The sequence below is a fragment of the Oncorhynchus nerka genome, linkage group LG15 (genome assembly GCF_034236695.1).
Source record: "Oncorhynchus nerka isolate Pitt River linkage group LG15, Oner_Uvic_2.0, whole genome shotgun sequence".
Lineage (NCBI taxonomy): Eukaryota > Metazoa > Chordata > Actinopteri > Salmoniformes > Salmonidae > Oncorhynchus > Oncorhynchus nerka.
In genome coordinates, this window is record NC_088410.1 from 77,113,897 (window position 1) to 77,130,178 (window position 16,282).

A 16,282-nucleotide genomic window follows, 5' to 3' on the forward strand; every position below is an offset into this window, starting at 1 on the left:
GGATGGAGGAGAGTGGAGGAGAAGGAAAAGAGGGAGGAGAGGGGAGGGAGGGATGAGAGGGGAGGGGAGGAGAGGAGAGGGGAGGAGAGGGGATGGAGGAGAGTGGAGGAGAAGGAAAGGCGGGAGGAGAGGGAGGGAGGGATGAGAGGGGAGGGGAGAGGGGATGGAGGAGAGTGGAGGAGAAGGAAAGGAGAGAGGAGAGGGGAGGGATGAGAGGGGAGGGGAGGAGAGGGGATGGAGGAGAGGGGAGGGGAGGAGAGAGAGGGGAGGAGAGGAGGGAGGGAGGGGAGGGAGGAGAGGGATGGAGGAGAGAGGAGGGGAGGAGAGGAGAGGGGAAGAGAGGAGAGGGGAGGAGAGGGGATGGAGGAGAGTGGAGGGGAGGAGAGGAGGGAGGAGAGGGAGGGAGGGATGAGAGGGGAGGGGAGGAGAGGAGAGGGGAGGAGAGGGGATGGAGGAGAGTGGAGAAGGAAAGGAGGGAGGAGAGGGGAGGGAGGGATGAGAGGGGAGGGGAGGGGAGGAGAGGGGAGGAGAGGGGATGGAGGAGAGTGGAGGAGAAGGAAAGGAGAGGGGAGGGAGGGATGAGAGGGGAGGGGAGGAGAGGAGAGGGGAGGAGAGGGATGGAGGAGAGTGGAGGAGAAGGAAAAGAGGGAGGAGAGGGGAGGTAGGGATGAGAGGGGAGGGAGGGATGAGAGGGGAGGGGAGGAGAGGAGAGGGGAGGAGAGGGGATGGAGGAGAGTGGAGGAGAAGGAAAAGAGGGAGGAGAGGGGAGGGAGGGATGAGAGGGGAGGGGAGGAGAGGAGAGGGAGGGAGAGGGGATGGAGGAGAGTGGAGGAGAAGGAAAAGAGGGAGGAGAGGGGAGGGAGGGATGAGAGGGGAGGGGAGGAGAGGAGAGGGGAGGAGAGGGGATGGAGGAGAGTGGAGGAGAAGGAAAGGAGGGAGGAGAGGGGAGGGAGGGATGAGGGGAGGGGAGGAGAGGAGAGGGGAGGAGAGGGGATGGAGGAGAGGGGAGGGAGGGATGAGAGGGGAGGGGAGGAGAGGAGAGGGGAGGAGAGGGGATGGAGGAGAGTGGAGGAGAAGGAAAGGAGGGAGGAGAGGGGAGGGAGGGATGAGAGGGGAGGGGAGGAGAGGAGAGGGGAGGAGAGGGGATGGAGGAGAGTGGAGGAGAAGGAAAAGAGGGAGGAGAGGGAGGTAGGGATGAGAGGGGAGGGGAGGAGAGGAGAGGGGAGGGAGGGATGAGAGGGGAGGGGAGGAGAGGAGAGGGGAGGAGAGGGGATGGAGGAGAGTGGAGGAGAAGGAAAGGAGAGAGGAGAGGGAGGGATGAGAGTGGAGGAGAAGGAAAGGAGAGAGGAGAGGGGAGGGATGAGAGGGGAGGGGAGGAGAGGAGAGGGGAGGAGAGGAGAGGGGAGGAGAGGGGATGGAGGAGAGTGGAGGGAGGAGAGGAGAGGGGAGGAGAGGGGATGGAGGAGAGTGGAGGAGAAGGAAAGGAGGGAGAGAGGGGAGGGAGGGATGAGAGGGGAGGGGAGGGGAGGAGAGGAGAGGGGAGGAGAGGGGATGGAGGAGAGTGGAGGAGAAGGAAAGGAGGGAGGAGAGGGGAGGGAGGGATGAGAGGGGAGGGAGGAGAGGAGAGGGGAGGAGAGGGGATGGAGGAGAGTGGAGGAGAAGGAAAGGAGGGAGGAGAGGGGAGGGAGGGATGAGAGGGGAGGGGAGGAGAGGAGAGGGGAGGAGAGGGGATGGAGGAGAGTGGAGGAGAAGGAAAAGAGGGAGGAGAGGGAGGGAGGGATGAGAGGGGAGGGGAGGAGAGGAGAGGGGAGGAGAGGGGATGGAGGAGAGTGGAGGAGAAGGAAAAGAGGGAGGAGAGGGGAGGGAGGGATGAGAGGGGAGGGGAGGAGAGGAGAGGGGAGGAGAGGGGATGGAGGAGAGTGGAGGAGAAGGAAAGGAGGGAGGAGAGGGGAGGGAGGGATGAGAGGGGAGGGGAGGAGAGTGGAGGAGAGGGGATGGAGGAGAGTGGAGGAGAAGGAAAGGAGGGAGGAGAGGGGAGGGAGGGATGAGAGGGGAGGGAGGGATGAGAGGGGAGGGGAGGAGAGTGGAGGGAGAGGGGATGGAGGAGAGAGTGGAGGAGAAGGAAAGGAGGGAGGAGAGGGGAGGGAGGGATGAGAGGGGAGGGGAGGAGAGGGGATGGAGGAGAGTGGAGGATAAGGAAAAGAGGGAGGAGGGGAGGGAGGGATGAGAGGGGAGGGGATGAGAGGAGAGGGGAGGAGAGGGGATGGAGGAGAGTGGAGGAGAAGGAAAAGAGGGAGGAGAGGGGAGGGAGGGATGAGAGGGGAGGGGAGGAGAGGAGAGGGGAGGAGAGGGGATGGAGGAGAGTGGAGGAGAAGGAAAGGAGGGAGGAGAGGGGAGGGAGGGATGAGAGGGGAGGGGAGGAGAGGAGAGGGGAGGAGAGGGGATGTAGGAGAGTGGAGGAGAAGGAAAAGAGGGAGGAGAGGGGAGGGAGGGATGAGAGGGGAGGGGAGGAGAGGAGAGAGGGGATGGAGGAGAGTGGAGGAGAAGGAAAGGAGAGAGGAGAGGGGAGGGATGAGAGTGGAGGAGAAGGAAAGGAGGGAGGAGAGGGGAGGGAGGGATGAGAGGGAGGGGAGGAGAGGAGAGGGGAGGAGAAGGAAAGGAGGGAGGAGAGGGGAGGGAGGGATGAGAGGGGAGGGGAGGAGAGGAGAGGGGAGGAGAAGGAAAGGAGAGAGGAGAGGGGAGGGATGAGAGGGGAGGGGAGGAGAGGAGAGGGAGGAGAAGGGAGGAGAGGGGAGGAGAAGGGAGGAGAGGGGAGGAGAAGGGAGGAGAGGGGAGGAGAAGGGAGGAGAGGGGAGGAGAAGGGAGGAGAGGGGAGGGGGTTAATGCTCACACATACTTCACCCCCACATAATGCTCCAGCAGCTGCAGAACGAGGCTCATCGGTGTCATTATGTGCTGAGCAGTGTTGTACATGGAGTTTGCAGCCCAGCCCAGGCAGCTCTTCCCTAAAGGATGGTTCAAGGACAATGAATCCTGGTGGGATGACAGGTGGGAGTCAAACTCACCCAACAACTTACCTGCTCCACCAAGGAGGCAAATTGACAGCTGTTTCACTGCTTGAGTAGAGAGGTTTGAATTCTGTAATATAATCTTTTGATTCTCTGTTGAGCTGTTATGTATGACTCATAAAATTCTGAGACAAATGATGGGTTCTCTTTCATACACTGTTGTGCACTCTAAAGGTCTATTCACTCTGACAATGTGCCCATAGAGTATCATTCAAGGACAATTTGTAAGTCATAGTAGTGGGAAGAAATTAATTGGGAACACCAACTACAGCGTAACCTTATCAAGCTTTTCCATCATATGTCACAAAAAGGCTGCCTTCGCAAAGCAACACAGACTGAGAATATGACAGTAACTACAGAATACAAAAAACATTTATTGTAAATAACCATGCCTGTCAGTCTTCATCTATAGGCTGTTAGTTTGGATTGGTCAGATAATGTTTCCAGTACTCCACACAGATCATAATAGATGCACTATACATACAAAAGTATGTGGACACCCCTTCAAATTAGTGGATTTGGCTATTTCAACCACACCCATTGTTGACAGGTGTTTAAAATCGAGCACACTAACAGAGACAAACATAAGCAGTAGAATGGCCTTACTGAAGAGCTCAGTGACTGTTAACGTGGGACCATCATAGGATGCCACCTTCCCAACAAGTTAGTTCGTCAAATTTCTGTCCTGCTAGAGCTGCCCCCTGGTCAACTGTAAGTGCTGTTATTGCGAAGTGGAAACATCTAGGGGCAACAGCGGCTCAGCCGCGAAGTGGTAGGCCACACAAGCTCACAGAACGGGACCATAGAACGGGACCGTCGAGTGCTGAAACGTGTAGCGCGTAAAAATCGTCTGTCCTCGGTTGCAACACTCACTACTGAGTTCCAAACTGCCTCTGGAAGCAACTTCAGCACAAGAACTGTTCGTCGGGAGCTTTATGAAATAGGTTTCCATGGCTGAGCCTAAGATCACCATGCGCAATGCCAAGCGTCGGCTGGAGTGATGTAAAGCTTGCCGCCATTGTACTCTGGAGCAGTGGAAACGTGTTCTCTGGAGTGATGAATCGCTTCATCATCTGGTAGTCCAACTGACAAATCTGGGTTTGTCGAATGCCTGGAGAACCCTACCTGCCCGAATGCATAGTGCCAACTGTAAAGTTTGCTGGAGGAGGAATAACGGTCTGATGCTGTTTTTCATGTTTCGGGCTAGGCCCCTTAGTTCCATGAGGGTAAATCTTGAAGTTACAGCATACAATGACATTCTAGATGATTCTGTGCTTCAACTTTGTGGCAACAGTTTGGGGAAGACCCTTTCCTGTTTCAGCATGACATTGCCCCCGTGCACAAAGTGAGGTCCACACAGAAATGGTTTCTCGAGATCGTTGTGGAAGAACTTGGCTGGCCTGCACAGAGCCCTGACCTTAATCCTATCGAACACCTTTGGGATGAATTGGAATGCCTACTGCGAGCCAGGCCTAATTGCCCAACATCAGTGCCCAACCTCACTAATGCTCTTGTGGCTGAATGGAAGCAAGTCCCCCCAGCAATGTTCCAACATCTAGTGGAAAGCCTTCCCGGAAGAGTAGATAGCAGCATAGGGGGGACCAACTCCATATTAATGCCATGATTTTGGAATGAGACGTTTGATGAGCAGGTGTCCACATACTTTTGGTCAGGTAGTGTATGAATTCGATGCAATATAAACTTCCTATAAATGTCTGCAGGTTCAGGCTGCATCTTCATCAACCCCCTGAGGGTGACATTTGATTTGGTGTGAAATACTAATCCTTATTGATCCAGATAGAGACATGGATAGGGGATTTGAGATAAATATACATACCTTATTAAAATACATAGCCTTGCAGGCCAGGAGGATGGCGTGTCCTAATCCCAGTCAGGTAACTGTAGTCTCCAGTGAGGGGTTGGGTGGAAGGGAAGGAGGAAGTGTGTGTGATTGTATATGTGTGTGGTGTGTGTATGTGTTGGGAGCTAGGAGTTTGTTTTCCCTGACCTTGTGTCAGCGCTGTGTCTCAATAACATGGTGAGGAATGATACACACTGAATACATGTCAGCTGGTGTGGTTCTGGCACACGGTCCTGACCTTCCCACAGAAACCAGGCTCATTAAAGAGAAAACTCTTAGTGAATCCAGTCCAGATGAAAAGTAGACATGGCCCTCAGACATCGCTCGTCAACTTGAAACGATTGCGGGGAGATCATTTTTTTATAAGATGCTCTTTCATAAATTTGAGTTTGAACTGCATTAGCTTGCATAATTTAAGGTTAATGCGGAAACAACCCTGTATGAATATTACATCCCACCTTCCCCAGGCCTTTCTGCTAGGCCCCCCTTCATGAAAAAGGCATCAGGCGCCACTTTTTAATGATTTGTGAAATCATACACATTTCTGCTCATTATAACATCACATCTCACACATTTTACTTTCAAAGAGAAGTTCATTCTCATCTATGGTCAGTCAAACGGTATGTAACAGATCACCCAGAACTGTTGCACACCCTCTAAACCAGCTAGCTAATATACAGGACCTACCACAGTAATATCAGAGAGATGAACTTGATAATATTAGGCTTATGACTTATTGATGTCAACAGTGGAGGAGCCCTCTGACCCATTCATAAGAACTACAGAATGGTAGGAACTTAGCTGCTGGAATCCCACTGAGTTTATACTGTATTTTCCCACCAAAGAGAATAAACGATTCCAAATCCTCTATTCCTACATTTGACATGTTCTTGTGATCCACCAGATTAATAATACCAAGGTTCTTAGAAAGGCCATTCTTTAGTGGTTAAACAGTGTAACCCTCTTCGATGGTTCATGGATGGAATCTGAACAGTTATCTATAACTACCAAAGTTAATAGTGGTTGTTGTTAAAGGGGATCTGTGGCATTACACTGCACTTTGCTTCCAAAGACTGTTCCAGTGTGTGTGTGTGTGTGTGTGTGTGTTTGTGTGTGTGTGTGTATTTGTCAAGGAGAGCTCTGTTCCTTAATGATGCGTGTGAACAGAGCCTCTGGGTCCCTGCTGTAATACAGACAGTGGTAATTGGACAGAGGGACACGGTGTCCTCACCCCACTGCGGCTCCGCCAAGCTAACACCCAGTCTAATCAAACCCCCATTTGCATGTAGAGCCCACAGAATCAGCCTCAATAAAGCAGCTCTGCTTTGAGAGATGAGTTTTTAATCTCTGGGAGGGGATGAGATTCTGACCTCTGCCTATTTGTTTTTATAGTCTCACTTTTTTTCTGGCGAAGGACCTGCAGGTAAATTCCCGGCGGCAGGACGGCCGTCTCGTTCCTAAGGACTGTCATTGTGTATTCATTAATATCCCAATAGCTGACATGCTGGGGAAAATGGCTCCTTGAGAAAAAAAAACGACTTGTCTGTGTGAATGAGGCTTTATAAAAAGGCAATCAGAGTGCTGACAGACATCTCAGCAAGAGGGAATTATTGGTGAGGCTGAGCCTTTTGAAAAGGATAGGTACTTATTCGTCTCCCATTGCCCTTGGCTGACCCAGGTAATAGAGAATTTTACAACTGGAAGTGTTTGAAATATCCAGTGGATGTAAGTAATGTGCTCATTTAGGAGAGGTGGCGCACTCTGATTTCACAGATAGCAAGCGAGTCATCACACATACACACAGAGGCGCACACACACACGCACGCACGCACGCACGCACGCACGCACGCACGCACCCACGCACACACACACACACACACACACACACACACACACACACACACACACACACACACACACACACACACACACACACACACACACACACACATGAAAATATTACTCAGTGCAGTCCCTCTCTGTATACACACTGTGCACCATTTTGAAAGGGAAAACCTGTGAAAAGCTATTCAACATTTATAGACTACCGTTAGTACTGCAAAGGAAGTTGGTGTGTTAGATTATATACGGGTAACATCTATAACTAGTTTAGTGGTAGATCAGTTGAATGTAATCATGTCCCAGACATTGTCAGATCCAGCCTTGCCATGGTTTTGAGGCACATTAGGGCTAATGTACCTGTGTAGTAGGTTACTGATGGAAAACCAATCAACAGTATCTCCAGATTGTTTCAACAAACAGATTTTTTCAACAAACTATCAGCAGACAAACGTGTATACGTACAAACAAACATATTCCCATACTCAAACACCTTCCCCGCCCACCAACCAGAAACACATTCACCTGAACAAACACACTAACACTTCCACAAGCACACATACACCCCCACACCCTCCCACACACCCAATTATTATCATCATGTTCATTCAGGTACACACATACACACAGAAAACAAGCAAACCCACATGCGCTCTGATTGCCATGCCTGCTTGCATCAAGAAGTGTTGAGCAGCAGGGGAGATCTCCACACAAGCCAGGATGCCAAACTTCATCGCCTTGTTGTGTGAGTGTGTGTGTGAGTGTGTGTGCTTCACTGCTTCAGTATCGCTTCTGCAGCCTTCATCTCCTGATTAACGTCATGCTTTATCACATCGCCAAAATCACAGGTGACAGGCCACTTTTCCAGGGCGCTCCGTATACACTCTCCTCCAATCCTACGCTGCAGTCAAACACGTTTGACGGCAATAGCACTTGACATGCACAGGCTTGATATATTCACCCTGAGTTCGAGGAAGGAGACGGAAGAAGAGATAACCCTCTGGTAATAGCTATGAACTCACAAAGTCCCCTTCAACCTCACCACATTCACACACAAAATTAAGACACATCATCCTTTTGTGTTGCTTTCTCATCTTTATACTAGAATAAATAGTAGTGAGCAAACTGGTTAAAATGGTCTAATTACTGTGTGCATGAATGCTATTATCATTCTAGGGCCTATAAATCCTGTATAACAAAGCAGTGTAAAGAAAATGACTGCAGTACATTTCTGAAATATCTGCATTGTTTTGTCATCAGTACGCCCATTGTTTTAACCTCTGAGGATTTCATCTCCCTTTTTATTCTTCCTGGGCCATAAACTCAGAGGAGTGCATTATGGGACGGTGGACTATGTGAGTATGTCACCAGCACACCTGCTGAGAACTCCACCAGGAAGTGCCGGAGCCTAATTATCAGGCAATTTGAAACAGCGTTATGTTGCTTCTGCTTCTGTATTAATTAAAGAGGCTTTCAGAGGTCACACCAAATGAGCTTTTAATTAATGTCAGGGTATCAGCAGATTCCTCCTTTATTGAAGCCTTCTCTCCCGATACCGCTTCGGAGATAATTGGATCAGAGACAGCTCACAAACACACATACAAATCACTGTCAAAAGTTTGCTCCCACGAAAGTTTAGCAAACAAAGGGGAGCTAACAAATATTTGAAAGACGGCAGGTTGTATTCAGTTCATCTCTCTGCCACACTCTCTTTTCATTAAGAAAGGGCCATTAACTGCTCACTGACAATGAGCGAGAGAGAGAGAGAGAGAGAGAGAGAGAGAGAGAGAGAGAGAGAGTGGCTGTGAAGAGGGACAGTAGGCTGAGAGAGAGAGAGAGAGAGAGAGAGAGAGAGAGAGAGAGAGTGTGGCTGTGAAGAGGGACAGTAGGCTGAGAGAGAGAGAGAGGGAGAAAGAGAGAGAGAGAGCTAGAGAGAGAGAGAGAGAGAGAGGGGGAGAAAGAGAGAGAGAAAGATAGAGAGAGAGAGTGGCTGTGAAGAGGGACAGTAGGCTGAGAGAGAGAGAGAGAGAGAGAGAGAGAGAGAGAGAGAGAGAGAGAGAGAGCTAGAGAGAGAGAGAGAGAGGGGGAGAAAGAGAGAGAGAAAGATAGAGAGAGAGAGAGAGTGGCTGTGAAGAGGGACAGTAGGCTGAGAGAGAGAGAGAGAGAGAGAGAGAGAGAGAGAGGGAGAAAGAGAGAGAGAGAGCTAGAGAGAGAGAGAGAGAGGGGGAGAAAGAGAGAGAGAAAGATAGAGAGAGAGAGAGAGAGTGGCTGTGAAGAGGGACAGTAGGCTGAGAGAGAGAGAGAGAGAGAGAGAGAGAGTGATGAAGGGAAAGAAAGATTCATTCGGAGGAGATATAAACAGCCACATGGATCATTCTTGAGTACAAAAAAAGGCAGTTGGTTCAATATAGGAGTTCATTTCAGCTATTGCATGCTCAGTTCCTGTTTATATGTAGCTAGGTTTCCATCCAATTGACTACAGGTTTTCATGCAAATATTCTAAAATCCCCATAAAGAAAATATCCCCATTTTCCCACCAGTGGTGTGTTTCTACCAAACTGACATGTTGAGGATACAAATCAGTGCATGATGACGTAGTGGACACATTTTCCCACCAGTGGTGTGTTTCTACCAAACTGACATGTTGAGGATACAAATCGGTGCATGATGACGTAGTGGACACATTTTCCCACCAGTGGCGTGTTTCTACCAAACTGACATGTTGAGGATACAAATCGGTGCATGATGACGTAGTGGACACATTTTCCCACCAGTGGCGTGTTTCTACCAAACTGACATGTTGAGGATACAAATCAGTGCATGATGACGTAGTGGACACATTTTCCCACCAGTGGTGTGTTTCTACCAAACTGACATGTTGAGGATACAAATCGGTGCATGATGACGTAGTGGACACATTTTCCCACCAGTGGTGTGTTTCTACCAAACTGACATGTTGAGGATACAAATCGGTGCATGATGACGTAGTGGACACATTTTCCCACCAGTGGTGTGTTTCTACCAAACTGACATGTTGAGGATACAAATCGGTGCATGATGACGTAGTGGACACATTTTCCCACCAGTGGTGTGTTTCTACCAAACTGACATGTTGAGGATACAAATCGGTGCATGATGACGTAGTGGACACATTTTCCCACCAGTGGCGTGTTTCTACCAAACTGACATGTTGAGGATACAAATCGGTGCATGATGACGTAGTGGACACATTTTCCCACCAGTGGTGTGTTTCTACCAAACTGACATGTTGAGCAAATGTGCCTACTCTGGTCTTGGCACGTGAGCTCTAGCCAACAGCTGGCAGATACAGTACGGGTAGGCAGTACGGGTAGGCAGTACGGGTAAGCTGTACGGGTAGGCAGTACGGGTAGGCAGTACGGGTAGGCTGTACGGGTAGGCTGTACGGATAGGCTGTACGGGTAGGCAGTACGGGTAGGCAGTACGGGTAGGCTGTACGGGTAGCCTGTACGGGAGGGCAGTACGGGTGGGCAGTACGGGTAGGCTGTACGGATAGGCTGTACGGGTAGGCAGTACGGGTAGGCTGTACGGGTAGGCAGTACGGGTAGGCTGTACGGGTAGGCTGTACGGGTAGGCAGTACGGGTAGGCTGTACGGGTAGGCAGTACGGGTAGGCTGTATGGGTAGCCTGTACGGGAGGGCAGTACGGGTGGGCAGTACGGGTAGGCTGTACGGGTAGGCAGTACGGGTAGGCTGTACGGGTAGGCTGTACGGATAGGCTGTACGGGTAGGCAGTACGGGTAGGCTGTACGGGTAGGCAGTACGGGTAGGCAGTACGGGTAGGCTGTACGGGTAGGCTGTACGGATAGGCTGTACGGGTAGGCAGTACGGGTAGGCTGTACGGGTAGGCAGTACGGGTAGGCTGTACGGGTAGCCTGTACAGGAGGGCAGTACGGGTGGGCAGTACGGGTAGGCAGTATTTTTGACAACTTTTACTTTTACTTCACTATATTCCGAAAGAAAATAATGTACTTTTTACTCCATACATTTTCCCTGACACACAAAAGTACTTCTAACATTTTGAATGCTTAGCAGGACAGGAAAATGGTCCAATTCATACACTTATCCCTGGTCATCCTGACTGCCTCTATTCTTGCAGACTCACTAAACAAACATTCTTTGTTTAGAAATGATGTCTGAGTGTTGGAGTGTGCCCCTGGCTATCCGTAAATTAAGAAAACAAGACAATTGGGCCGCCTGGTTTGCTTAATGTAATGTAAGGAATTAGAAATTATTTATATTTTTAATTTTACTTTAGATACTTAAGTATATTGTAGCAATTACATTTACTTTTGATACTTAAGCATATTTAACTGGGTGACTCACTTTTACTTGAGTCATTTTCTATGAATGTATCTATACTTTTACTCAAGTATTACAATTGGGTACTTTTTTCATCACTGTGACTTAGCGGTGTGGGAATGACAAACAACTGATGAAAAATACCATTAAACATTTTCATGCCACAGTTGTACATGTTTCATTTTATTGAAGATATAGAACACACCATTCAAAACTTCAAAAAACAAAGGTTACATACCTCAAGAACTTAAAGCATCTTTTAGAACAATTTGGGATTCAACGCATGTACAAGGTTGGAAACACTGGTTGACATTAAACAAATTCTTGTTCACTGGCTGCAGTCTATTGATTCAGACACATGAGACAGGTGTGTGGTCACTCAAGATTAGGTGTTTCCCTTACTGCTTAACGAGAGAGCAGATTTCCTCCCAGACTGCGCCATCAAGCATCGCATGCCGTTTTGTCACTGAATGAGGCTCAGGGACAAGCCCAAGAACATTCTCTGGTTGGTACTGCACAATGTCCTCTCTCATTGGCCAAAATAATTGGTTGGCTCCCACACGACTTATGGTCTTGACTAGAGTGTAGCTCTCTGCATCAACATCTTGTATAATATCAGGGTAACGGTCTTCATCATATTTCACAACACACCACTTTCCAATCAGTTCCTCATGTACAGTTGAAGTCAGAAGTTTACATACACTTATGTTGCAGTCATGAAAACTAGTTTTTCAACCACTCCACAAATTTCTTGTTAACAAACTATAATTTTGGCAAGTAATTTTTCCAACAATTGTTTACATACAGATTATTTTACTTATAATTCACTGTATCACAATTCCAGTGTGTCAGAAGTTTACATACACTAAGTTGACTGTGCCTTTAAACAGCTTGGAAAATTCGAGAAAATGATGTCATGGCTTTAGAAGCTTTACATAATTTGAGTCAAATGGAGGAGTACCTGTGGATGTCTTTCAAGGCCTACCTTCAAACTCAGTACCTATTTGCTTGACATCATGGGAAAAGCTAAAGAAATTAGCCAAGACATCAGAAAATATATTATAGACCTCCACAAGTCTGGTTCATCCTTGGGAGCAATTTCCAAATGCCTGAAGGTACCACATTCATCTGTACAAACAATAGTATGCAAGTATAAACACCATGGGACCACGCAGCCGTCACACCGCTCAGGAAGGAGACGCGTTCTGTCTCCTAGAGATGAAGGTACGTTGGTGTGAAAAGTGCAAATCAGTCCCAGAACAACAGCAAAGGACCTTGTGAAGATGCTGGAGGAAACAGGTACAAAAGTATCGATAGCCACAGTAAAATGAGTCCTATATCGACATAACCTGAAAGGCCACTCAGCAAGGAAGAAGCCACTGCTCCAAAACCGCCATAAAAAGCCAGACTACGGTTTGCTACTGCACATGGAGACAAAGATAGTACTTTTTGGACAAATGTCCTCTGGTCTGATGAAACAACAATAGAACTGTTTGGCCATAATGACCATTGTTATATTTGGAGGAAAAAGGGGGAGGCTTGCAAGCTGAAGAACACCATCCCAACCGTGAAGCACGGGGGTGGCAGCATCATGTTGTGCGGGTGCTTTGCTGCAGGAGGGACTGGTGCACTTCACAAAATAGATGTGAGGATATATTGAAGCAACATCTCAAGACATCAGTCAGGAAGTTAAAGCTTGGTCGCAAATGGGTCTTCCAAATGGACAATGACCCCAAGCATACTTCCAAAGTTGTGGCAAAATGGCTTAAGGACAACAAAGTCCAGGTATTGGAGTGGCCATCACAAAGCCCTGACATCAATCCTATAGAAAATTTGTGGGAAGAACTGAAAAAGCGTGTGCGAGCAAGGAGGCCTACAAACCTGACTCAGTTACACCAGCTCTGTCAGGAGGAATGGGCCAAAATTCACCCAACTTATTGTGGGAAGCTTGTGGAAGGCTACCCGAAATATTTGACCCACGTAAACAATTTAAAGGCAATGCTACCAAATACTAATTGAGTGTATGTCAACTTCTGACCCACTGGGAATGTGATTAAAGAAATAAAAGCTGAAATAAATAATTCTCTCTACTATTATTTTGACATTTCACATTTTTTAAATGAAGTGGTGATCCTAACTGACCCAAGACAGGGAATTTTTAATAGGATTAAATGTCAGGAGTTGTGAAAAACTGAGTTTTAATGTATTTGGCTAAGGTGTATGTAAACTTCCGACTTCAACTGTATGTCTGCAATGGGCTGTATTGCACTAGGAGGTGGCTGTGGTGCTGTGCAGGTGGAAGTGGCAGGTTGTGCTTTGTCTGCCTCTTTTTGTTGAATTATCGCGGTCTGTGGGCCAAAACAATCACACAGATGTGGAGTCATTTGAGGGGCAGGTAGGTCATCATTCTGTAGCTGTAAGACTTCAGGTGAGTGTGGTGGAGTGTTCCTTGACAGGTAGGACTCCATAACCACTCTGTTCTGGATAGTTGATCTTCTCTTTCTTTGGTTTATTTTCTGTTGACTCCTTTTTTCCCTTTTATCTCGCTGGAAAAGTTGTGAGATGGATTTCAGTTCACCACTTTCTTTTCGCTTAAGCGATCTTTCTTTTTGTTTCTTAAGATACTCCTGGTGTCTTTTAGGATCTTGTTTATATACACGATCAAAAGCTTGTTGAACATCTCATTCCAAAATCATGGGCATTAATATGGAGTTGGTCCCACCTTTGCTGCTATAAAAGCCTCCACTTCTCTGGGAAGGCTTTCCATTAAATGTGGGTTGAGGTGAGGGCTCTATGCAAGCCAGTCAAGGTCTTCCACACCGATCTTGACAAACATATCTGTATGGACCTCGCTTTCTGCACGGGGGCATTGTCATGCTGAAACAGGAAAGAGCCTTCCCACAAACTGTTGCCATAAAGTTGGAAGCACAGAATGATCTAGAATGTCATTGTATGCAGGAGTGTTAAGATTTCCCTTCACTGGAACCAATGGGCCTAGCCCGAACCATGAAAAACAGATCCAGACCATTATTCCTCTTCCAGCAAACTTATCATTTGGCACTGTGCAGATTTTTCTGTCGGACTGCCAGATGGTGAAGCGTGATTCATCCCTCCAGAGAACACATTTCCACTGCTGAGTTCAATGGTGGCTAGCTTTACACCACTCCAGCTGATGCTTGGCATTGAACATGGTGATTTTACAGTAGGCTTGTGTGCGGCTGCTCGGCCATGGAAACCCATTTCATGAATCTCCCGAAGAACAGTTCTTGTGCTGACATTTCTTCCAGAGGCAGTTTGGAACTCGGTAGTGTGTTGCAACTGAGGACAGACAATTGTTACGTGCTACGCGCATCAGCACTTGACGGTCCTGTTCTGTGAGCTTGTGTGGCCTACCACTTCACGGCTGAGCTGTTGTTGCTCCTAGATATTTCCACTTACAATTGACTGGGGAAGCTCTAGCAGGGCAGACATTTGACGAACTGACTTGTTGGAAAGTTGACATCCTATGACGGTGCCATATTGAAAGTCACTGAACTCTTCAGTACCGGCCATTCTACTGCCAATGTTTGTCTATGGAGATTGCATGGCTGTGTGCTCTATTTTATACACCTTTCAGCAACGGGTGTGGCTGAAATAGTTGAACCTACTAATTTGAAGGGGTGTCCACATACTTTTGTAGATATAGTGTATGTCCTTGTCCTATCCTTGGTTGATTTATGGGGCATTTTATAGAACATTTAAAAAAAGATAATTAAAGTCAGTAATAACCATAGTAAGTCACATAAATCAAAATCACATAATACAAATTGAAATGGTCTTATTTAGAAAATAACTGTTCAATTTCAACTTAACCATGATCATATATGTAATATGTGTGTCTTTCAGGTCTTATGGTAAGTAAAAATGTAATAGCTAATATATTTAGTCATTACCACCACATTCTGTCCTTACCATCACAGTTCATTACGTGGTGGTAAGGATGTGCGGTGAGAATGACATTTTTACAGTATTTGTTCATAAATAGCAGATATTCTAGCATGCTAACAGCTAGCATACAATGTATCCTAAATACACATAATTAAAACATAATTTCAAAAATCTAACATAATTTGATGAAATGATAGCCTCTTTGGTAATGACATACAATAAAAAATATAATATTGGTCATAATTACCTCTATTTTTCAATCATTTCCCAGCATCAAAATGTGAATCTCCCTCCATGACATCCATGTTCTCCACTGTCACTACTCACATCCATGGCAACCAAGAACACATACTTTTGAAAAAACATTATTATCATGTAATTTGCTTGTCGTGGTGGTAATGACCCAATACTTAGAGAGGACTAAGTATTTTGTGTGAAATATATATATAGTTTCCACTTATTTGACTATATTTTTTAAACAGGTGCATTAAATATTTTCTTATGATCAAGACTTTTGTGAGTGTAATACATAGCAGACTGTCAAAAGTCTGGGTGTGAGACAGGACGAAAAATGTTGAAGGTTCTCTGCTTTAATGGATTTGAAATAAAAACATCTAAATTCACATTTGATCTTAAAATTCTAACCCTGAGACACAACAAGGCCCGTATTTGCAAAATCACCCATTTACTGGAAAGGAGCATCACGAGCATCGTGCACTTTCACCACCCTGTGAAGTTCATCATAACTTATTTTATCTGTAGCCTAATAAACTGCATGGTTTCCCGAGTCGTCGTGGAAGGACCACACACCATATAATCGCATGACTCCAAGTTCATTTCGATATGATGGTTATTATATAATTATTTGCACATAAAGGTGTTTCCACTGCCATTTCTCGTATCATTTTACGAATGCAAAAAGATCCCACCATGTTGAATGAACGCATTATCTGTCGTCATTAATCAAATTGTACCTAAAGTTACTGTTTCCATCACAGCCGTCCTAACTTTCTTTTTTATTTTACGAGGTATGATTTTACTGCAAAGAAACTGTGGATGGAAACGTGGTTTATGCTAGAAAATTGTGCAAGAACTCCCAATCTCTGTTGCCCTGGCAAAAAACTATATTCAAAACGGTGAAGCCAAGAAACAATAAATAATTAAGTTGAGGTCAAGAGACTCATGTTCCTGAATCCATTAAATCCTTGAACAACAGAACATGTTTCTCACTATAAACAATGAATGAG